Source organism: Panthera leo, chromosome B2, assembly GCF_018350215.1.
Source record: "Panthera leo isolate Ple1 chromosome B2, P.leo_Ple1_pat1.1, whole genome shotgun sequence".
Classification (NCBI taxonomy): Eukaryota; Metazoa; Chordata; class Mammalia; order Carnivora; family Felidae; genus Panthera; species Panthera leo.
Window position 1 is genome coordinate 31,245,745 of NC_056683.1, and position 24,956 is coordinate 31,270,700.

Below are 24,956 nucleotides of genomic sequence, written 5' to 3' on the forward strand. Positions count from 1 at the left end.
TTCTGCACAGCGAAGGAAACAATCAGCAAAACTAAAAGGCAACCGATATTTGGGAGAAGATATTTGCAAATGACATATCAGACAAAGGGTTAGTATCCATAATCCATAAAGAACTTATCAAACTCAACACTCAAAAAACAAATAATCCAGTGAAGAAATGGTCACAACACATGAATAGATACTTTTCCAAATAAGACATCCAGATAGCTAACAGACATGTGAAAAAATGCTCAACATCACTCATCATTAGGGAAATACAAATCAAAACCACAATGAAATACCACCTCACACCTGTCAGAATGGCTAACATTAACAACTCAGTTAACAATAGATGTTGGTGAGGACGTAGATAAAGAGGAACTCTTTTGCACTGGTGGTGGGAATGCAAACTGGTGCAGCCACTCTGGGACACATTATGGAGATTCCTCAAAAAATTAAAAAGAGAACTACCCTGCAACCCAGTAATTGCACTACTAGGTATTTATCCAAGGGATACAGGTGTGCTGTTTTGTAGCAGCACTATCAACAATAGCCAAAGTATGAAGAACCCAAATGTCCCTCAATGGAAGAATGGATAAAGAAGATGTGGTATATATGTATACCTTATATGTATATATATGTATATATACACACATACAATGGAGTATTACTTGGCAATCAAAAAGAATGAAATCTTGCCATTTGCAACTATGTGGATGGAACTGGAAAATATCATGTTAAGTGAAATTAGTCGGTCAGAGGAAAACAAATATTGTATGACTTCACTCATATGAGGAATTTAAGATACAAAACAGATGAACATAAGGGAAGAGAAGCAAAAATAATATAAAAATGGAGACAGGGACAAAATGTAAGAGACTCTTAAGTATACAGAATAAAGAGCAGGTTTCTGGAGTGGTTTTGGGAGGGAGGAAGGGATAAATGGATAAGGGGCATTGACAAATCTACTCCTGAAATCATTGTTGCACTATATGCTAACTAACTTGGATGTAAATTTAAAAATAATAAATTAATTTAAAAAAATAAAATAAAATATTTACTATTAAAAGAGATTTAAATTCTCACAAAATTGGTATATGGATTCAATGAAATCTCAATCAAAATCTAAGCATAAGACTTCTGCTTTCGATCAAGATGGGGTAACAAAGCCTTGAAATAACAACAGCGACAATGACAACAACAACAACAACAACAACAACAACAACAAAAACCCTAAATAAAATACATGAAACATTGTCTTGAGACATTCATCGTCAGACATTGAAGGACAATGATATCTGAGAGGTAGAAAACAAATGAAAGAAGTCCTACAATTATTCCAGCTGACTGCCTAGAGAAAGTTTCCAGGAACCCTGGAAGAACCTAACTTTCTCTCTCTGATTTGATGAATCAATCTAGGAATCCAGGGAAACCAAAAGTTGCTAGAGTTTGCAAAGTGCCAGAGAAGAAATAACTGCACACACACAGGGAGAAAATATCCCAGAAATCTGCAGAAGATTTCCCTTCAGTCTTCAACTGAACATTGAACAGTGAATATATATGAGGAAACTACCCAAGGTTGGAGAAGAACCACCTGAGAAGATTAGAGGAAACAATCAATGGAGTCCACACAGGGTCCAGAATAGTTCTTCTTTCTATTAGTTGAAGTGGAAAACCTCACAACTCATGAGACATCAGGTAGAGTACTCAGAACAGTTTTACCTTAGTAGTCGGGAGAATTTAGCTCTACACTAAACACAGTTTTTGATTCTGCCTAATAATCCTAAAAATAATGCCCCAAAGGATCACATCATGCCAAGAAATTGTATTTTAGAACAAATGTCAAAACTATGGAATGCAAAAATATCTATCATCTAATAAGGAAAATTAACAATGTTTGACATCCAGTTGAAAGTTATCAACCATTCAAAGAAGCAAGAAAATATGACCCACAAATAGGAGAAAAATCAACCAATTGGCAAGTAACCAGAAGTGACATAGATAATAGAATTAGTAAAGGCATTAAAAGTTAGTATAACTATATTTTATATGTTCAAGAAGATTAGAAAAGATTGACCATGTTAAGTCAAAATCTAGAAGATACTTTAAAAAGGCCCAAATCAAAATTCTAGGTAGGAAAGCTAAAATGTTAGACATGGAAACTACATTAGCTGTGATTAGCTGCAGGTTAGACATTGCAGAAGAAAAAATTAGTGAGTTTGAAGACAGAGTCAATACAAAATGAGATACTGAGAAAATAAGAACTTGGGGGAAAAATAAACATTGTATCAGTGAGCTGTGAGACAATTCAGATGTGCCAAAATATCTGTTTTGAAAAATAGTGACCCAAATTTATCTCAAATTCGATGCAGACTAAGTCCATAGATCATCTGTACAAATACTTAAAACAAAGAAAACTAAACCAAAGCATGTTATAATCAAATTTCTCAAAACCAGGGATTAAAAAAAATCTCAAAAGCATCCAGAGAAAAAAGCAACATTGTATAAAGTGGAAAAAATATAAGGATGACAGCATATTTCTCACTTAAAATAGTGTAAGACAAATGAGAGAGGAATAATATTTTTAAAGCATGAAAAGAAATAAATATCATTGCCATCCTAAGGTTTATGTGAATTTCAAGAAATGCCAAGTAACTAAAACAATATTGAAAAGCAACAAAGATGCTGTGTCTGGCTCTCACTCTCATAGCCATTGCAGTACAATGAGCTCAATAGAGATAGTTTGAGGGCAACTGAGAGTCAGCGAGGCACTGGGCAATTCTGTGCCTCACTGAGGAAAATAATTAAACATTTGCAGAGGAAATCCTAAGAAGCAGAGAGGAAATGTCATCATATGCATTCTCTGTGCAAACTTGTCAAGAGAGACACAAAAAAGAAGCACATAGATGTTTCAGTCAACTTCTCAGAGTTTTCTAAGAAGTGCTGAGAGAACTGGAAGATCATGTCTACTAAAGAGAAAGGAAAAGTTGAAGACATGGAAAAGGCAGACAAGGCCCATTATGAAAGAGAAATGAAAATTTATATCCCCCCTAAAGGGAAAACAAAAAAGAAGTTCAAGAATCCCAATGTACCCAACAGGCCTCCTTTGGCCTTCCTCTTGTTTTGTTCTCAGTATCAACCAAAAACCAAAGGAGAAGATGCTGGCCTATCCATTGGTGACATTGCAAAGACTGGGAGAGATGTGAAAAAACTGTTGCAGATGACAAGCAGTCTTATGATAATAAGGCTGCTAAGCTGAAGGAAAAATATAAAAAGGATATTACTGCCTAGTGAACTAAAGGAAAGCCTGATGCAGCAAAGAAGGGAGTCATCGAGGCTGAAAAAAGCAAGAAAAAGAAGGAAGAGGAGGAGGATGAGGAAGACGAAGAAGATGAAGATGAAGAATATGATGGTGCTGAAGAAGTTGGTTCTAGACATTTTTTTTTATCTATAAAGCATTTAACCCCCTGTACAACACTCAGTCCTTTTAAAGAAAAAAATTGAAATGTAAGACTGTATAAGATATATTTTTAAACTGCACAGTGTCTTTTTTGGTATAAATTAACACACTACTGAATGTGTCTTTAGAAAGCCCTGTCCTGGTGGTATTTTCAGCAGCCACTAACCTTGCCTGGTACAGTATAGGGGTTTTAAATTGACAAGGACATTTAAAGCAGATTCTTGTTAGTGCATAGCACAAATTAGTTACACTGGGGATGGTAGTTTTCTTATCTTCCAAAGCTACTTATATGAAATAATTGTTCTGTTAGCTGAATAACAGCTCTGTAATTGAAAAAAAAAAGTTATAGCTGCTTTGTTGACATTCTGAATGCTTCTAAGTAAATACAGTTTATATATATATGTATATATATATGTGTATATATATATATATATACACGTATATATATATACATATATATATACACATATATATGTGTATATATATATATGTGTATATATATGCCCTCAAAGATGGTGGACTCACACTTTATGATTTAAAATCTTACCACAAAACCATGGTAATCAAAGCAGAATATCTGCAATTTCGTCAGTCTCATATTTTTAAAAATTCTGCTTCACAAATATGGAACAAAGCCCTGAAATTCTCCCCTAGGAATATCATCTTTTCAAAAGAAAGAAATCCTATTTTACTACTATAGTCCTGTAGCAGTAAGATGTGATTTTCTTGTAAAATATGGCAATCCCTCTATTTTATGTGAGAAACAGAATATACAGACAGGGAGAATAAGGTTTATTTTTAAAAATGCAAAGCGACTGTCACCACTGGGGCAGCAACTAATGAAAATGTTTTGCTTTTTGGGTATGGTAACCAGCCCCCACAATGGTCCCAATGTCCCTCAACTCCCAGTAACGACACTCTTGCAAAGTCTTCTCCCACATTTTACCAAAACTGGTCTGGACATCTGTATGATTAACTGAAAGAACAGAAGTGATGGTATATCACTTCCAAGAACAAGCTATAAAAGACATTACACCTCTGATCTCTTTTTTTCTCTCATCACTTGCTCAACTGCATGTCTTGAAGATTCTAGGTAACTCAGTGGAAAGGCAGGCATGTTGAGGAACTGAGGTCTTCAGTCAATAGCCACGTGAATGAACTTTCCTACAAGCAGATCCTCCATCTGCAGTCAAGCCTTCAGATGACTGCAGGTCTAGCCAAAAGCTTGATGGCAACCTTATGAAAGACTACAAGCCAAACTTCCCAGCTAACCTGTCCTTGAGATTACTCAGGTCAGAAACTAGTAGAAATAATATGCATTTGTTGTTTCTAAGCCACTAGATTTTGGAGTATTTTATTACACAGTAGTAGGTAACTAATTGGTATCCCATCATAATTTCTGTGGATTACAGTTACTCACTTATCATCATGGTCCCAGAAATGCTGCCTATGTCCAGAATTCATCCAGTATTTTTTCTTTAAATGTAGCAGCTTTGCACTTGATATATAACTTTCTTTCAGCTTAATTACATTACATATTTGAAGACACAGAATACCCTGCCTTGACCTGCAAAAAATAATCCCCATCTCCTCTGATACAAGAATCTCACTGTTATTTCCAAAATACTGCTTATCCGTCCGACTTCAGCCAGGTCACGATCTCACGGTCCGTGAGTTCGAGCCCCGCGTCAGGCTCTGGGCTGATGGCTCGGAGCCTGGAGCCTGTTTCCGATTCTGTGTCTCCCTCTCTCTCTGTCCCTCCCCCGTTCATGCTCTGTCTCTCTCTGTCCCAAAAATAAATAAACGTTGAAAAAAAAAATTAAAAAAAAAAAAAAAAATACTGCTTATCATGGCATTATCCTAGCATCAAGCTAGGTTTAGTTGGTAAATCATAGACACTCACTCCACTATAGATAACTAGTAATTTCTATGTGAGATTTTGCCTCCACAAATGCCAATTTCCCTTGTTCTACATGCCTATCCAAGAGCCTAAGTCAATAATGGAAAAAAAATGAGAGAAAGAAAGGACACTGAGTTCTTATAGGACTGTTAAGTATTTTTGCCTTGTACCTCATTCTATCCTAGTTATAGATGCCTTCGGCCTAGGCACAGGATAATTTGGGACAGCACAGTTAAGTGGTTTATCCCATTAATTTGAAATGTAAGTTGTCAATCAAAAGTATGGAAAATGTTTTAGGTCTCTTGACAGTACCTGAAAGAGAAAGGTTATTTTTCCTCTTTTCCCTTAAAGTCTCTATTTAACCTATTGATGGTAAGGAAATGCTTGCCTGGAAGGAATGTACTCACCAGTGTTATTTTCCAAGAATGTTCACCCAAAACCTAAAACAGAATTCATCTATGCTACTTGCCTCAATCTTTCTTAGGCAGTGACAATTGGAGCTTTACCTTCTTCGAACATTTTCACCTGTCTGGCTTTATGTACAGAAGCTTTATTTTCTTCTTTCTTTCCTAACCTTTTAGAAAGGCCAGGAATAATCTTAATAGAGGAAGTATCCTCTAATGTATCCTATTATTCTTGAATTAGGATACTTCATAACATCTCTTATCTGCCTTGGGTGGAATGAGAAAGCAGGCAGAGGAAATGGAGTTAGGAAAAGAACTGCAGACTTCTATATCACAACCTTCAAAAATTATAAATTAATCCCAAATTCTGCATAGTAAGAATACAAAACTTTTTAAATGTTTGGTCAACCAACAAGCCATGTACCAATTTTCATTGTCTAGCTTAGAAATATATATTCTAAGTGGTACAGCACAATAAAGCCTGGCATCAAAGTCCATTTGGCTACTCAGCTGGTTTGAAATATTAATCCTATTTCTTGATCTGCAGTACTCAACTCTAACTTCCTAATAGGTTTATCTGAAGAGCTTTACAAAAAGTACCATTGCCAAGGTCCCACCTCAGACTAATCAAATAGAAATCTCTTGGGACTGTGGGAGAAAAACAGAAATTAGGGCTATGAATCGGTAATTTACAAAATATTCTCAAGTGATTTTACTGTGCACCCACAGACCTAGGCTGACATGTCCATGCCTCCTATTCTTTATCTAGTGGCTTAGGCTGAGCCTTCAAGGCAGAGTGAGGTGGAAGGGAATGCATAGTTCAAGGACCCTCTTATCAATATTGGAACTCTGTTCTTCTCATTAAGAGCTTCACCCACAATTAACTGAGTGTTCTTTATCAATATCACTATCTTCATGAGTGTAAAGATACTGTGGTGCCTCAGGGTAATTAAAGTATAACTGGCCTTGGAGTAAAGTTATGGTAGAGTCCTTTGGTTCCATCTTGAATGTGTCATTTCCTTTTCTTTATCTTCTAAATACTTTGACTTCAAAGAATACATTAGTCAAGAGTGACCTTTGAAATAAGATTGCACAAATAAGAGCTTGCTTATGAAGAAACTGAAGGTCATTACTCTGTAATTACACCAAATAAAATTTATAGCCATCTTATAAATGTAGAGAAGCCAGTCCAGACTTCCATATGAGAACAAAGGCAAAAGAAATCTAGAAAAAAAAATTAAACTTCCTTATAACTTACAGCCCATTGACAAGTACTTGCGATGAGGCAGGGTGACCCTCTTCCAGGAACACAACTGGGTCAATGTTAATACTTTGCTAGAGGCAAAAGGCAACCTCAGCTTGACATTAGACTGATCTCCAAGATCCTGTAAAAATCCCTGTGGAAACGTCCTTCATCTCTACCACCCAAGATATATGATAGCAATCATCCTCTAAACATATGGCCCACTGACATACATTTGAAGTGTCTCATGACTAAGGTTTTACATACACAGTAGATGACCCCTCAAGGTCCTGAAAACTTTGCTTCCAAATTCCATAGAGACTTACACTATCCCTAACCGTCTCCCAACTTGAAAGTATATAAACAGTCACTCCTCACAACCCCAGTGCAGCTTTCTGCCCACACATCTTGTACCCATGCTTTAATAAAGCCACCCTTTTTGCACTGAAGACTTCTGAAGAATTCTTTCTTGACAATTTGCTACTGAACCCAACATTTCACATGACTTATATCTGTTATATTAATTAGCCTACTTAATTTTTTTTTTCCTGAGGTGCACCTGGGTAGCTCAGTCATTTGAACATCCGACTTCAGCTCAGTTCATGATCTCAGGGTTCATGAGTTCGAACCCCACATTGGGCTTGCTGCTGTCAGCACAGAGTTCACTTTGGATCCCCTGTTCCTCCTCTCCCTCTGCACCTCCCCTGCTCATGCTCTCACCCTCAAAAATAAAGAGAGAGGGAGGCAAACCATAAGGGACTCTTTAATATAGAGAACAAACTGAGGGTTACTGGAGGGGTTTTGGTGGGGGGATGGGCTAAATGGGTGATGGGCGTTAAGAAGGGCACTTGTTGGGATGAACACTGGGTGTTATATGTAAATGATGAATCACTTAATTCTACTCCTGAAATCTTATTGCACTATATGTTAACTAACTTGGATTAAAATAAAATTAAAAAACAAAATAAGCAAATGAATAAATAAAACATAATATTTTTTTCTGAGTTATTTATAGGTAAATTAGAAGATTGGGAGCTCTATCTGTCATTCTAGCATGTAAGTTTATAAATTGTGGATAATCTTCTGATGAGAACCTTCATTGTTTCTAATTTGAAATATTCTGTAAAAGAAAAAAAAAGGAAGAAAGAAGGAAATATTCTGTAAAGTGTAGTATATTGGAGTGTCTACAGTTTTTCATCTCAACTTGTAACCTTTAGAAAAATCTTCTCGTGATCTCAGATCTACTGATAACCATTGAAATTCCATCTCTACACCAAAATTGGGGGATTTAAAAAGTTGTGGTCTGAAATATAGACTGCTGAACATTTCAGACATCCTTTTTGTGTCTGTTTGTAAGCTTAGAGAGGAATTTCTATTAAAAGAGGAAGAAATTCTAACTCCAGCCAGGCTACTAATGTCTTAGATACCATTTTTAAATTTCCAGAACAAATGGCTTGATTTTTTTCCTTCGTGGATTTTCCAAAATTATAAATGTAGCTTCAATCATTACTTAATAATGGGTCACTTCTGGTGTTTTTTGTTTTGTTTTTAATAGTCCACAATGGATGCTTGAGTATAGGACGGGGCGGTAGTAAGTAAGGGGTTTGCATGGCAATGGTCAAGAAATATTGGTCTGCACTGCATCCTGACATTTGGAATTACTGGTCTCAGGACAGCTGCATTCTCTGTGTTTTAAACATCCTCTCTGTAGTGGATAGTGAATGCTGGAGCTGAACTAGTTAGAGTTTGATTTACCATTTTCCAGTTTATACATTTTAAGTCTTGCTTTCTTCACCTATAAAATGGAAATAATACCAAATTCACGAGGTATTGTAAAGATCCAATGAAATGCTATACATGAAATTACATAGTATTGGGCGCCTGGGTAGCTCAGTCATTAAGCATCTGACTTCAGCTTAGGTCTTGATCTCATGGTTCGTGAGTTCAAGTCCCACATTGGGTGAGCACGAGACCCACTTCAGGTGAGCTCGAGCTCTGCTTCAGGTGAGCATCAGCCTCGCTTTGGGTGACCTCGAGCCTCTCTTCAGGTGAACTTGAGCCCCACTTCAGGTGAACACAAGCCCCACTTCAGGTAAAAAAACAATAGGCACCACGCTTCGGGTGACCCTTGCTTCTCTCTCTCTCTCTTTCTCTCTCTTTTTCTCTCTCTCTCTCTCCCTCTGTCTCTCTCTCCCCTCCCCCGCTCTGTCCCTCATGGGATTCTCTCTCTGGCCCTCACTCACTTATGCCCTCTCTCTCTCTCAAAAAAAAAAAAAAAGATAGAAAAATGTTAATTGGGCACTGTGAAAACACTGAATATTAGTTTTGGCTTTGGTTATTAATTGTCAAAAGGATACTGGTATTAACAAGAAATCCACAGGCCCAAAATGGAGTCATTTGCCCCCAGGACAGCAAACCACGACTTAATTGCAATTTCAACTTGCCAAGAGTAGGATTTTAAGCCAATCTATCTGGAATTTTCCAGTCAGCATCAATGAGGTGATTTGTCACAAGGGCCCTCAGTCTCCCAAAGGAAAATGAGGTAATCCATGTAGTAAGACCCCTTGCCCTGACCTTTCAGGGAACACGACCATGTTTGAAAAATTTTTTTTTCTTTTGCTAATAGCCTCTTCAGCATATTTCTTCCATTGATGTTTAGTTATCGCAAACTACCTATACGTTTTTGCAAGCAGTGATCTGAGAATGTATATAAATGCCATTTTTATTACTTTATATGTAATCAGAACCATAGCCAACCTAAAAAGGCCTGGCATTAATTTATCGGTAAATTATATTGTTCTTGTCTTTGATTCCTTCCTGACTTCATTATTAATACAAAAGTTTTCAATTTTATAACTGTGCATCCAAGGATGCATTCACCTGCATAGCTCTCTTAGAGTAAATGAATAAATGGTTAACTTCATAAATCAGTCAAGACATTTTCACCAAAAAAATTTATTGCACGGTTAACCATTTTTTTTCTCTTAAACTGGCAGAACTCCTGTTCAAATAGTATATAGTACATGATTTTAGATATCCAACAACACAAACTATATTTCAGGAAAAAGTGTGATTTTTCACAAATAAAATCTTGATGCAGAGATTGTAGCTTTGGTTTACAAAATCAAGAGTATAGTGGAATATTGTACACCTAAGACTATATAACACTGTATGTTAACTATATTGGAATTAAAATTTTAAATAAATAAATAAATAAATAAGTAAATAAATGGGACTGTGGAATGCCCTCATGTGGGGGATATGGAACACAGAACTGACTTCAGCGAGTCTAGATTTATATGATATCACTGGCAGCATTTGCCATTAAGCAGTGGCATAGACTGCTTGAAAAAAGCAGAAGGAAAAGAAAATCCTTGTAGTTACCAAAATAATTCCCCATGTATTAATTATTCAGCAGCAATAATAAATAATATTGATATATCTGCTAGAGATTTATATTTTTTAAAATAATGAAACATCTAATTTATGCAAAAAATGAATTTGGTGTCTTCTGTGACAGAAAAGAAATGCCTTCCAGATGTGGCATGATGGCAGGACCATGCCTCCATCTCTTGGTTCTGCTGTCCTTCAAGTGGACTTCAGATCAAGTTAGGGTCCATCTTTAGGGTAGTCCACAGTATTGCTAGTCTCACGTCTTAACAGATTTAAGTCCAATAAAAGATACAGAGCTTTCCATCTTAAAGCTCTCATAAGTCCAGAATTCCCTCTGAAGAGATCAACTTGGATAGAATGCTTCTTCCCAAAATAGTTACTGTGGCTGAGGAGATTTGATACATGAACTGGTTCAGCCTTAATCACTTATTTTTTATTGAAAAAAATTTTTTATGTTTATTTATTTTTGACGGGGGCAAGGGGCAGAGAAAGAGAGTGAGACAGAATCCGAAGCAGGCTCCAAGCTCTGAGCTATCAGCACAGAGCCTGATCAGGCTCACAAATGGTGAGGTCATGACCTGAGCTGAAGTTGGATGCTGAATCGACTGAGCCACCCAGGCGCTCTGTGCCTTAATCACTTATTTAACCCAAAGTCTGTGGTTTTGAGCCTCACTCAAAATTCATGTGTCAAAAATATGAAAACAAGATTTCTCAAAAGAATTTTGGCGTTCTCAGGAGAAAAATTGGGAGAGGATGCTTGGTGTGAAAATATAACACATATTTATTTTAAGACACAGAGTAGAAAATACCAACTATGGAATGTTAGAAAACTCACGCTCTACTTCTTTCACATTGGCCATGGTGTATATATAAACTTTATTTTTTTTAGTCAAAAACCCTGCTGTTTAGTCTTTGAACCCTGCTGTTTCCTCTTCTTTCTTATGGGCTCTCACTGGGGGCTTTGCTTATCCTTCTGGGATAGGGAAACTGAAGGGGCTCCATGAAAAATAAACTGTTTTTATCTGCACCTCCACCTTAGGCCTTATGGTTCAGATAATATATGTCTTCCTTATAAAGGTCAAGGAGTTAATGATTTCTTTGGAGTCTTCCAGGGCAATAGATAACATCTAAGGAGTGACTGGGTGGGGTCATTATTTACATTTTCCAGACCACTGACACCATGACCCGTGGCTCCCAGGCATAAATGGCTTATTGAGGACACCTAAACACTCCTCTTTGTTTTAAGCAGCTCCTGGATACCTGAGAAGATAGGTACACCAGACCACAATCCTCAGTAAAAGCTCCAGGCCCCAAGAAAAGATGAAACTCTCTCTCCTTTCCTTTCTGAGTCTCCCAAACACTCTGTCTGTATCTGCTCTCTATGTCTTCAATAAGCTCTGCTCTCACTTTCTCTCAGCTCATGTTTGATTCCACCCTGTGCAAAGCCAAGGACCCTTTGGGCTGGTTCTGAGGGAACCCCATCTGGGTCCTTGGACCCAAGCCAGCCTGCATCACTTCTGTCATAGATGGTTCTACTACCTATCTCTTTTCTCTTTTCCTTTTTCCTAAGCAGATATTAAAGCATCCTCTAGTACTCTGCCTTCAAATGCCTAATTTAAAAGGTGCTATTGGGGCACCTAGGTGGCTCAGTCAGTTAAGTGTCCGACTCTTGATTTTGACTCAGGTCATGATCTCACAGTTCATGGATTTGAGCCCTGCATCGGGCTCTGCTCAGACAGTACAGAATCCTGCTTGGGATTCTCTCTCTCCCTTTCTCTCTGCCCCTCCCCTATGCTCTCTCTTTCTCTCTCAAAAATAAATTAATTAATTAATTAAATAAATAAATACACAAACTTTAAAAATTTTTAAAAATAAAATAAAAATTGCTATTAACAGTACCAAAATTTCCAGCATTAGTTTTCTCCCATTATTCCAGGGATATATACTAATTATTATTGTGTATGTCTTACACATAAACAGAATTTACTACTCATAGAAGACCTACTTTATACTGTTAAATAACAAGATTCAACCAAGTAAATTTGAAGATCTAATTAGCTTTAATAAACAATTCATGAATCAGAGAGTACCCCATCTAGCAAGTAAAGAGGTGCTCTAAAGGAGCAGAGTTGTACATTTTATCCAACTCTTCACTCCTTATGACTTTCCTCCACATTTTCTCCCTACCACCCACTCAAACGTATTTGTCCAGTCTTTTTTTGTAAGTTTATTTATTTATATTTTAAGTCATCTCTATACCTAACTTGGGGCTCAAAATCATGAGTCTCCAAGATCAAGAGTCTCATGCTCTGTGGACTGAACCAGTCAGATGTTGCCCCATTTTACACCAGTTACACTTTTGCTTCTATACTGTTAAGGATATTAATATTGATATTCTTTTTTGTATACACACGTCTTCCCTTTTGCTAACTGGTTACCTCCAATCTGAGTACTGACAGAAAACATTCACTTTATGATTATATAAAAGTTGCTTTTTTTTTTTTTCCAGGTTCAGTGCCATAACTCCATAACTAGACTAATGGAGTCTAGTATCATACCAGATCATGTATCTGTTCTTATACTTCAGCAATCGCTTAAGATCATGCCTTATACTTCTTTAAAATACTTTGATTTTTGTCAAACTATCTTTTCTACCAAGCTCCCCATTCCTACATATGTGTGTGTGTGTGTGTGTGTGTGTATATATATATATATATATTTTTTTTTTTTTTTCAGGATAATTTGTTCTCTGAATGTTATGCACTTACATCTTGGACGGTTGTCATTTGTGGTCTTCCACTGTCTTTGAACACTCTCCCTAGTTATTGTAATTTTCCCACATTACAGGCTTTCCCATCTTGGTGGAATACAGACAGTGGTGAAACAGGGTGTTTCCACTAAACATCTCCTATGAGGGCGAGGCGTTTTATTACTGCCCATGTTCATCAGAGTCTAGCTTTCTAATTACCAAGTAGTTTGTGTGCCATGTAATATCCTTTAATGCAAACCTTTGTAGCTAAAACTTGGCAGAAGTAGATCCTTTCCTTTTCAGTTTATAATATTGATGGAATCACAGTTTCCCCAAACTTGAAATATTTTCCTCTGAATCTCTGGCTCTTTGTTACTTTGGAATTCTTTTCAGTTTTCAACTGGGTTGGATCCATTTTCTTGGTTTAGGCCTCATTTCTCTGGAGTATTATCTTCAGGATCTTCCTAGAGGCACATGTAGTAGGTAAAATTTCTGTAACCATACATAACTGAAATATTATTTTCCCTAAAATACTATTTAATTTATACTCCAGCTAATTATTAACTTCTTGGACACTTCAGAAATTAGAAGACATTGTTCCATTGGTTACTATTACATAATGTTGCTGATGGGAAACGAGATGCCAGTTTGATTCATGTCCTTTTATAGGTAGTTTTTTCATAGAGATTTACTTGGCGAAGTTTTCCCTCTGTCCCAGTATTCTGGCCATCTGTTGAGTGTTTTCAGTCTGAAGACTCTGATCTTCCCTCATTTCTGGAAGATTCTCTTCTATTAGGTGCTGAATATTTCTTTATATATATATATCATACATATATAAATTATGAATAAATTATACATATAATAATATATTATGTATAAATATTTTTATTTCTTCTTACTGTTCTCATTTTTAATAAATTCTTTCTTAATTTATAAATAAGTTAATGAATTTTAAGAATGGTGGACTCCACTATGTGCCTATTTACATGCATTTATAATAAATTTTTATTGAAGTATAGTTGGTGTACAATATTATATTAATTTAGGTGTACAACATAGTGATTTGACAATTCTATACATTACACAATGCTCATCACAATAAGTGTAGTTGCTATATGTCACCATATATTATTATAATATTATTAACTATATTCCCTATGCTGTCCTTCCCATCCCCATGATAACTCTATTTTATGACTGGAAGTTTGTACCTCTTAATCCCCTTCACCCATTTTGCTCATTCCTCCACCCAATTTTAGAATGTTTTTGGATTTATAGACGAGTTCAGAGTGAGTGCAGGTATTGCCATCTACTCCATCCTCCTTTCCCCTCATTAGCATTTTTTACATTTGTGTGGTGCTATAGTCCCACTAATGAACCAATGTTGATGCATTATTATTAACTGAAGTTCATATTTTATTCAGATTTCTTTAGTTTTTATGTAATTCTCTTTTTCTGTTCTAGGATTCTATCCAGAATACCATATGACATTAATTTGTCATGTAAACCTAGGTTACTCTTGGCTGTGATAGTTTCTCAGACTTTATTTTTAATGACCTTGACAGTTTGAAGAGTTCTGACAAAGCATTTTATACAATGTCTTTCAATTTGGGTTTGTCTTCATTTTTCTTAAATGATTAGACAAGAGTTAGATATTGGTGGATGAAGCCCACACTCTGTTGAATGAGGACAGTTCTCATCACATCATTTTGAAGATATATAAAGTCAACATGACTTATCACTTTTAATGTTAATCTTCATTGCTTGATCTTAATCTGGATCATCCTAATCCTCAGAATCTGAAAAATATGTTATATTACAGAGCAAATAGGGATTAAGATAGCAGAAAAGATTAACGTTGCCAATCAGCTGACCAAGAAGATTATCCAGGGTTATCTGAGTGGGCCTAATGTTATGACAAAGATCTTTAAAAGTGGAAGAGGGATGGGGCACCTGGGTGGCTCAGTTGGTTTAACTTCCTACTCTTGATTTCAGGTCAGGTCATGATCCCACAATCGTGGGACTGAGCCCCATGTCAGGCTCTGTGCTGATAGTGTGGAGTCTGCTTGGGATTCTCTCTCTCTCTCTCTCTCTCTCTCTCTCTCTCTGCCCTCCCATTGCATGCTCTCTCTTACTCTGTCCTCAAAATAAAATAAATACTAAAAAAAAAAAAAAAAAAAAAAAAAGGAGATGGAGATAGAACAAAAGATCAGAGTGATGCCATATGAGATGAACTTAACCTGCCGTTTCTGGTTTGAAGATGAAGGATGGAGACCATGAGCCAAAGAATATGAGCAGCCTTTAGAAGCTGGAAAGCCAAGGTGACAGATTCTACACTACAGCTTCCAGAAGGGAAGAATGGAAACCTGCCAACACCTTGATTTTAGCCCAGTGAGACCTGTCAGACTTCAGAAATTTAATATGATAATTTGTGAGATAATTTGCAAGCTACTAAATTTGTGGCAGTTTGTTAGAACAGCAATATAAGACTATTATAAGGGTGTTTAAAACTCAAACTGTTATAGTTTGTCTATTTCTCTATTTAGTTCTGTAAGTTTTTGCCCCATGTACTCTGATATTCTGATGTAGGTGCATATGTGTTTAGGATTATTCTTGTTTCCTCAAGTTTTTATGTAAATTCCAGTTAGGTAACACATAGTGTAATGTTAGTTTCAGGTGTAGAATTTAGCGATTCAACACTTACATCTAAGGATTGTTATATCTTCTTGGGGAATTAACTCATTTATCCTATGTATTGCCCTTAATAAAATTAATATAAATTAATCTAAATACTTCGGCTTGTTTTCAACTAATGCTAATATGATTTATCTTTCCTTATCCCTTTGCTTCTAAGTATCTGAGTCTTTATCATTTAAAGTGAGTTTCTTAGTGACAATGTATAGCTGGGTGTTGTCTTTTTTATCTATGCTGACAATCGCTGTCATTTGATTGGTGTATTTAGCCCATTCATATTTAGGATACTTTTTTATATAGTCAGATTAGTATCTACTATCTTTGTAACTGTTTCCTATTCATTGCATTTTTCTTTTATTTTATCTCCCTTTCCCTTTTTCTGCCTTTTCTGGTTTTAACAGAACTTTTTAAATGATTGCATTTTACTGTCTCCTTTAGCATATCATTTATACCTCCTTTAAACCTTTTAGGGATTTACCTGAAGCTTAACATATATATTTTTAAATAATCTAAGCTCACCTCAAATAACACTATATCACTTCATGTACAATGTGAATATTTTGTAATAGAGTACTCCCAAATCCTCTTTCCTATACCTTGTGATATTGCTGTCACTCATTTTATTTATCCATATACTATAATCACCCAAAACACTGTTATTATTGCTTTGAGCAGTTATATTTTATATCTGTTAATAATAAGAAAAAAAGAAGGTTTAATTTTATTTTCATTAAAAAAATTTTTTTAATGCTTGCTTATTTTTGAGAGAGAGAGAGAGACAGCGTGAGCATGGGAGGGGCAGAGAGAGGGGGTGACACAGAATCCAACACAGGCTCTAGACTCTGGGATGTCAATACAGAGCCCAATGCAGAGCTCAAACTCAGAAACCTCGAGGTCATGACCTGAGCAGAAGTCAGACATTCAACCCCAATACTCAGGTGCCTGAGCCACCTGGGTGCCCCTGACCTTTCTTTTTTTATGCAGATGTAATTTTCTGATCTATGTCATTTTTTTTTTCCTGCCTGAAAAACTCCTTTTCACATTTTTTTGCAGGCCAGGTATACTAACAGTGAATTCCTTTGTTGTTTGTCTGTAAATCTTTTTTTTTTTTTTTCAGTTTTGCTACATTTTAATAGTAGGTACTTTATGGGATTAGTTTTTCAGTCTTGTGAGCAACATCAAGCAGAGTACCTGAGTACCCCACAGGGTACAGAATGCTGCCAAGCACCTCAGAACATTTACACAGCTTGGAGAAGATATGGTTCTTGCCCCTTGAGTAACTGACAGTCTGGGGTCTGACAACTCCCAAAGTGTTGAGTAAACAACAAAGTAATTTATAAAGGCAAATTATTCATCCCTCTGAGCTATTGTGGACTGAATCATTGTGGAATTAATCTAATCAAGATGAGAGACAAGACTAAATTTGGTTGAGAATTCTTTCAGACTCAAAGTTTTTAACATCCCTCTTAAATAGAACTAACAGACCATTGGGGCGCCTGGGTGGCTCAGTCACTTAAACATCTGACTTTGGCTCAGGTCATGATCTCACAGTTTGTGAGTTCAAGCCCTGAGTTGGGCTCTGTGCTGACAGCTCAGAGCCTGAACCCCGCTCTGTATTCTGTGTCTCCCTCTCTCTGCCCCTCCCCTGCTCACTCTCTTTCTCTGTCTTTCTCTCTCAAAAATGAATAAACTTAAAAAAAAGAAAGAACTAACAGATAACTGAAAGTAAAGACCAGCTTTTTTGAAATGCAAGGGTTAGAACACTTAATTGTAACTACTTATTTTAAAGAGCAAACATTGAACAGTATGACTAGGGTTATTACACTATTTTAAAAATAGTCCAAGTATTGGTCATTTAAAACAATGAATATTAAATATGTGAGTTCTACATATAACCCACAGAAAGCCCACCCCAAATCTTAATCTATGTATCCAATATCCACCTCATGTGTGCTCTGGAAGTTTTATTTACACTCCATTAAGTTGAAAGTAACGTAAATAGGGGCACCTGGGTGGCTCAGTCAGTTAAGCATCTGTCTCTTGATTTCGGCTCACGTTATGACCTCAGGGTAGTGGGATCGAGCCCCATGTCAGGCTCCGTGCTGGGCCTGGAGCCTGCTTAAGATTCTCTCTCTCTCTCTCTCTCTCTCTCTCTCTCTCTCTCTCTCCTTCTGCCCCCTCCCCTGCTCACACACTCTTTCTCTCTCTCAGATAAATAAATAAATACATACATACATAAATAAATAGTATAAATAGTATAGTATAAATAGTATAAATAGTCAAATTATAATAAGCTAATGACCTGTGTATTTAAATATGGATGAAAGTCAATACAACTAAATGGGAAATAATTGACAGCCCTATCTACCTATATAAAGAAACAGCAGAGGAACTCCAGATTTTGCACACTCACCGCTTTAAGAAGAGGTATGCAGGCTTTAAGATTTCAGTCAGTTGTCAGAAAAATAGCAGTTACTACTGCAGTATCTCATTAACATTAACATCTGACTCAAATTAGATTACACGATTTAGAAGACATTATAAAACCACTAAAAATGTGTAATTGTTCTGAGATGGTTCCATCATTAACCCTAGAATCACTATCAGAAGGAATAACAATATGATGTAGAACAGCAGCTAGTCAACATGAGTACAAATATGCTCTTTCAGAAAAACAATCTGATCACCTGGGAAAATCCCAGTCTCCTGAAGGGGACTTCCTACTCACGAAGCAGTCAGTCTTCATTACTTCCTCTCTTCATCCCTTGAAACCAGTACTCTGCTTCTTGTCTGAGCCATTCCATATATTTCATATAAATTGCATTGTACCATTTGTGACCTCTTGTGTCTGGCTTTTTTTACTTAGCACACTGTTTTTGCTGGATATATAATTCATTCCACTCCACTGAAAGATTCCAATTCACTCTCTCTCTCTTTTTTTTTTTTTAATTTTTTAAATGTTTTTATTTTTGAGACAGAGACAGAGCATGAGCAGGGGAGGGGCAGAGAGAGAGAGGGAGACATAGAATCTGAAGCAGGCTCCAGGCTCTGAACTGTCAGCACAGAGCCCAACGCGGGGCTCGAACTCACGGACTGTGAGAACATGACCTAAGCTGAAGTTGGATGCTTAACTGACTGAGCCACCCAAGCGCCCCGTAATTCACTCTCTTCTTGCTTACATGGTTTCCGACAAGAAGTTAGCTGTAATTCTTACCCTTGTTCCCCTATGGACAATATGTTTTTCTCCTGTAGCTTCCTTTGAAATTTTCTATTTGTCTTTGGTTTTATACAGTTTGACTATAATGTGCTTAAATGTGATGTTTTTAGTGTTTATCCTTTTTTTGGGTGTTTTTTGAGCTGTCTGTATCTGTGTCTCTGTGTCTGTCAAAATGTTTGGTGAGCTGTCAGCCATTATTACTTCAAATATTTCTCCTGCTTTCTCTTTTCTCCTTCTGGTATTCCAACTGCACAGATGTCACATATTGTGCCACAATTATTGGATATTCTGTTCTCTTTTAGTCGTTCTTTTTTCTTTTTTCTTGGATTTTATTTGGGAAATTTCTATTCACCTCTCTTCAGGTTCACTGACTTTTTCCTTGGCCATTTTGAGTTTACTGACAAAAAAAAAATGCCATCAAATGCATTCGTCATATCTGTTACTGTACCCTTTACTTCTAGCATTTCCATTGGGTTTATTTTTACAATTTCTGTACCCCTGCTTATATTACATGTTTCTTTTTTTTCCCACTGGAACCCTTACCATTTTATTTATAATTATTCTAAGTTTCCTGTCTGATAATTACAACTTCTATGTCATATTTGAGTCTCATTCTGATGCTGAATTTGCCTCTTCAGGCTTTTGTTTGTTTGTTTGCTTTTTGTTGTGTATTTGTGTGTGTTATTTTGTTTTGCTTTTGCCTTTTGGCATGCCTTGCAATTTTTTGCTGAAAGTCATAAGTGTTGGATGAGGTAATAGGAACTAAAGCAATTAGGCCTTTAGTGAGAAGATTTATGTTAATCTGATAGAAACTGACCTGTATTTAATGTTTTCTGTAGCATAGGCACTAACGGCTTTAACTTCTTCTGCTGTCCTCTGTTGTCCTAGGCCTTGGGGTTTCACCATGTACTGTTTTCTAGATTCCAATTCTAATTTCCTTTCCTTCCTTTCCTTTCTTATTTCTTATTTGTCCCAAAGTTTATAGAAGTATGTTATTTAGTTTCAAAATATGTGGGGATTTTTGCAGGTATCTTCCCAGGTTGCTTTCTAATTTAATTTTACTGTGAACAGAGAAGATACTTCCTACAATGTGAATCTTTTTAAATATATTGAGATATCATTTATGGCTCAGAAAATGATCTCTCTTTGTAAATATTCTGCATGAATATGAATAGAATGTGCTTTCTCTTGCTGTGTGGTATGTTGTATAAATGTCAACTAGGTCATGTTAGTTGGTGGTTTCATTCAAGTCTTCTATGTCCTTATAATCTACTTATTCCATCAATTATTGAGAGAAAGGTATTAAAATCTTTGACTATATTTATGGATTTGTCTGTTTCTCCTAATTTTATCAGATTTTTATTTATAAAATTTAAATGACTTAGATAATATTCATCATGTATTGTTTATGTTTACTGCAAATGATTATTATTATCTAAACATTTAGTATTGTAATGTTCTCTTGATGAATTGACCCCTTTAATGTTATAGAATGGCCTTCTTTATCCTGGATAATATTCTTTCTTTGTTCTGTAATCCACTTTAATGTTAATAGAGCCATTCCAGCTATCTTTTCATTAATATTTGTATAATATGTCTTTTCCCATCCTTTTAATTTTAACCTATTTGTGTTTTTATATTTATTTTTCTTGTGGTCAGCGTATATTTGGGTATTTATTTTCTTTTTTTAAAAAATTTTTTTTAATGTTTATTCATTTTTGAGAGACAGAGAGAGACAGCATTCGCGGGGGAGGGGCAGAGAGAGAGGGAGACACAGAATCTGAAGCAGGCTCCAGGCTCTGAGCTGTCATCACAGAGCCTGACACAGGGCTCGAATTCACGAACTGTAAGATCATGACCCAAGCCGTAGTCGGACGCCCAACCAACTGATTCACTGAGGTGCCCCAGGGATTTACTTTCTTAACCAACCCAACAATCTGCCTTTGTATTTAATGTCATTATTGATATGGTTCAAGTCTATCATTTGTTTATTTTCTATTTGTTCTATCTATACTACATTAACTTTTTCCTCTTTCTGTTTGAGTTAGCTGATTATTTAAAAAAATTAATATAATTTATTGCCAAATTGGCTAACATACAGTGTGTATAGTGAGCTCTTGGTTTTGGGGGTAGATTCCCATGATTCATCGCTTACATACAACACTCAGTGCTCATCCCAACAAGTGCCCTTCTCAATGCCCATCACCCATTTTCCCCTCTCCCCTACCCCTCATCAATCCTCAGTTTGTTTTCTGTATTTAACTGTCTCTTATGGTTTGCTTCCTTCCCTCTGTTTGTAACTATTTTTCCCCCTTCCTTCCCCCATGGTCTTTTGTTAAGTTTCTCAAGTTCTGCATATGAATGGAAACATATGATATTTGTATTTCTCTGACTGACTTGTTTCACTTAGCATAATACCCTCCAGTTCCATCCACGTTGCTGCAAATGGCAGGATTTCATTCTTTCTTTTTGCCAAGTAGTATTCCATTATATATATAAACCACATCTTTAATTTTATTTTGAGAGAGAGAGAGCGTGAGCGCGTGAGCAGGGGACGGGCAGAGAGAGATGGAGAGAGACAGAATCCCAAGCAGGTCCCTTGCTGTCAGCATGGAGCGTGATATGGGGCCCAAACTCACAGACTGTGAGATCATGACTTGAGCCAAAACTAAGAGTCCTATGTTTAACCAACTGAGCCACCCAGGTGCCCCAAGCTGATTATTTTTTAATGATTCATTTTATTTCCATTTCTGGCTTAATAACTGTACTTTTGTTGTTATTTTAGTGAATGTTCACAGTTTATAGCATTCACTTTTAACTTACAACGTTCTAACCTCAAATGCTGTTAATACTACTTCATGTCTAGTAGGAGACTTACAGCAGTATTTTTTCATGTCCTCCCTCCTGGTTTTTGTGCTCTTGTTGTTATACATTAAATTTTTTCTTCTGTTATAAATCCCATTCTTAATTGTTATTATTTTTGTTTAAAGTGTCTCTTATCTTTTAAAAATTTTAAACAAGAAAAAGAAATCATTTTATAATTCCTTATACAGATACCATTTCTGGTGCTCTTAATTCCTTTGTATAGATACAAATTTCCATTGGTTACCATTTTCCTTCTGTTTAAAGGGACTGCTTTTACCATTCTTGTAGTGTGGGTCTGCTGGTGATGATTGCTTTTTTTTGCTTGTCTATGAATGAAAACATCTTTATTTCACATTTGCTTTTGAAAATTTTTCACTGGGTATTAAATGCTATTCTGATGATATATATTTTTTCCATGTTTCTCACTTACACTGTTTACGATGAGAAATATGTTGTCATCTTTATCTTTGTTTTTCTGAACATAATTTAATTTTTTTACTTTGGCATCTTTAAATCTCTGATTTTAAGCAATTTGATTTGCATATGCTATGTATTCTCTGTATTTTTGTTCTTTGAGTTCATTGAACTTTGCTATGGAATGAATGTTTATGTTCTCCCAAAATACATAGGTTGAAGCCTAATCCCCAAAGTGATGATGGTGTTTAGTATTTCCACCTTTGGAAAGCAATTAAAACATGAGAGTGGAGCCCTTATGAATGGCATTAGTGTCCTTAAAAAGGAGACCCCACAAAGCTCCATAATCCCTTCAACCATGTGAAGACACAGTGAGAAGGCAACCGTCTACAAACCAGGCAACTAGCTCTCACTAGACACCAAATCTAAAGGCACCTTGATCTTAGAATTCTCAGCCTCCAGAATCATGAAAAATGAATTTCTGTAGTTTGTATGTCACTGAGTCTGTGGTATTTTTGTTATAGCACCCCAAACAGACTAGGACAGCTTTTTGGATCTGGAGTTTATAATGATCAAATTTAGAATGTATATTTGGCTCTTATTTTCTCAAATCCTTTTTCTGTCCTCCCTTCTCTTCTTTTCAAAAACTTCAATTGCCTTTGTATTGGGTCCTTTAAAGTTTTCCCACAACTCACTGATACTATTTAAAAAATACTTTAAAAAAATGTGCGGTTTATTTTGGATCGTTTCCATTTTTATTTATTCAAGTTTACTAATCATTTATTTCTGTAACTGTTAATCTGCTGCCAGTCATAGCCAATGTAATTTTCATCTCATTCATGGTCTTTTCCAACTAAAGAATTTGAATTTGGGTCTTTCTTTTAAATGCATATTTCTAGTGAACTTTTTGAATATCTAGAATACAGTGAACTTTTTAAATATCTGGAATATAGTTACAACATCTGTTTTAATCTCCTTGTCTATTTTTTTTAAATTTTTTTTTTAACGTTTATTTATTTTTAAGACAGAGAGAGATAGAGTATGAACGGGGTGGGTCAGAGAGAGAGGGAGACACAGAATCTGAAACAGGCTCCTATCTCTGAGCTGTCAGCACAGAGCCGGACGCGGGGCTCCAACCCACAAACTGCAAGATCGTGACCTGAGCTGAAGTCGGCCACTTAGCCGACTGAGCCACCCAGGCGCCCCTCTCCTTGTCTGTTAAATCTCTAACACTTTCATCAGTTCCATGTCAATTTTAATTTATTGATTTTCTGTTCATTATGAGTTGGATTTCCTGCTTCTTTCCAAGCCTCGTAATTTTTGATTGGCTGTGAATTTTAACTTGAACTCTGCTCTGGAATAAAGTTAGATACTTGTAAATAATTTGATCCTCTTGAGCTTTGCTTTTAAGGTTTGTTCATCAGTATTGGATCAGTTTAGGTCTGATTATTCCCTGCCACTGGGGCAAGACTCTTCTGGGTACTCTACTCCATATCCACAGAATTTACCAGGTTTTTCAGTATAGTTCACAGGAGCACATTCTCTTCTTACCCCTATTTAAACACTAATTATTGTTTCCTCTAGTCATTTCATTTTAATATGACAGTTTTGATTGGAAGGAGAAGAAGGCCTTTTCCTTACCTCTGTTGGTGTCTATACTTAGAATTCCCCAAAATATATAGTTATTTCCCTTATTAATATCTTGGGCAAAGCAGTAATAAAATGTCTCTCTCTTTCTTTAATAAGATAAATACTTCAATATGCTCTCACTGCATTAGTTTTCCCAGACTGCTATCATGTTGACATCATCACATTTGTTAGAATTGGATTGTGATTGATATTTATTTTTTCTTTCCTCAAATTATCCTTGCATTTAAGATATAGCTTAGCTTGCATCAAATTATAATTTGACTTTTCTCCTTCAGCATTTGAAAATAACACTATTTTGTCACTTTTATTCAGTGTTGCAATGGGAAATGTGAAGAGGTTTATCTAACTTTTACTCCTTTGAATACTGCTTTAGAAGTGCTACTTAAATTATGGTTCACACACCAGTGAACTATATTAACTGTTTCTTACCACTTCTTTACAAGATAAATATAGAAATAGAGTATTTCTAACATTTAGAGTAAATTGACAGAGAAATTTTAAGAATGTTGAATCTAACAATAATTACAACTTGTAATTGTATGCATTTGTTTTTTATTGACTTCATTTTTACAATAATTTGTTTTAGAAAACTATCAGTCTGTGATATATTAAATATAAAGCAATAAACAGCACTTATAACAATAACAACTACAACAAAAAGATTCTTCTCTGCAATTCAGAAACACTGCTGGATATAGTCAGAAACGCTGGTCACAGGGACTCATGGACCTTCAGGCCAAGAGGCCTGATAATCAGTGAGCCTGAGGTCACCCATCAGAACTGTAATCTGGGTGGCTCAGTCGATTAAGCATCTAACTTTGGCTCAGGTCATGGTCTTCTGGCACTCACATGCTTCGTGAGGTCAAGCCCTGCATCAGGCTCTGCATTGACAGTGTGGAGCCTGTTTGAAATTCTCTCTCTCTCTCCCTCCCTCTATCCCCCTCCCCCACTCTCTCTCTCTCTCAAAATAAATAAACAAACTTAAAAA

General features: G+C 36.1%; 1 pseudogene; it reads left to right on the plus strand.

Annotated features, from left to right (window-relative positions):
• The first annotated feature begins 2,789 nt into the window (after positions 1-2,789).
• Positions 2,790-24,727, plus strand: LOC122220658 (annotated as a pseudogene).
• Positions 24,728-24,956: the final 229 nt, after the last annotated feature.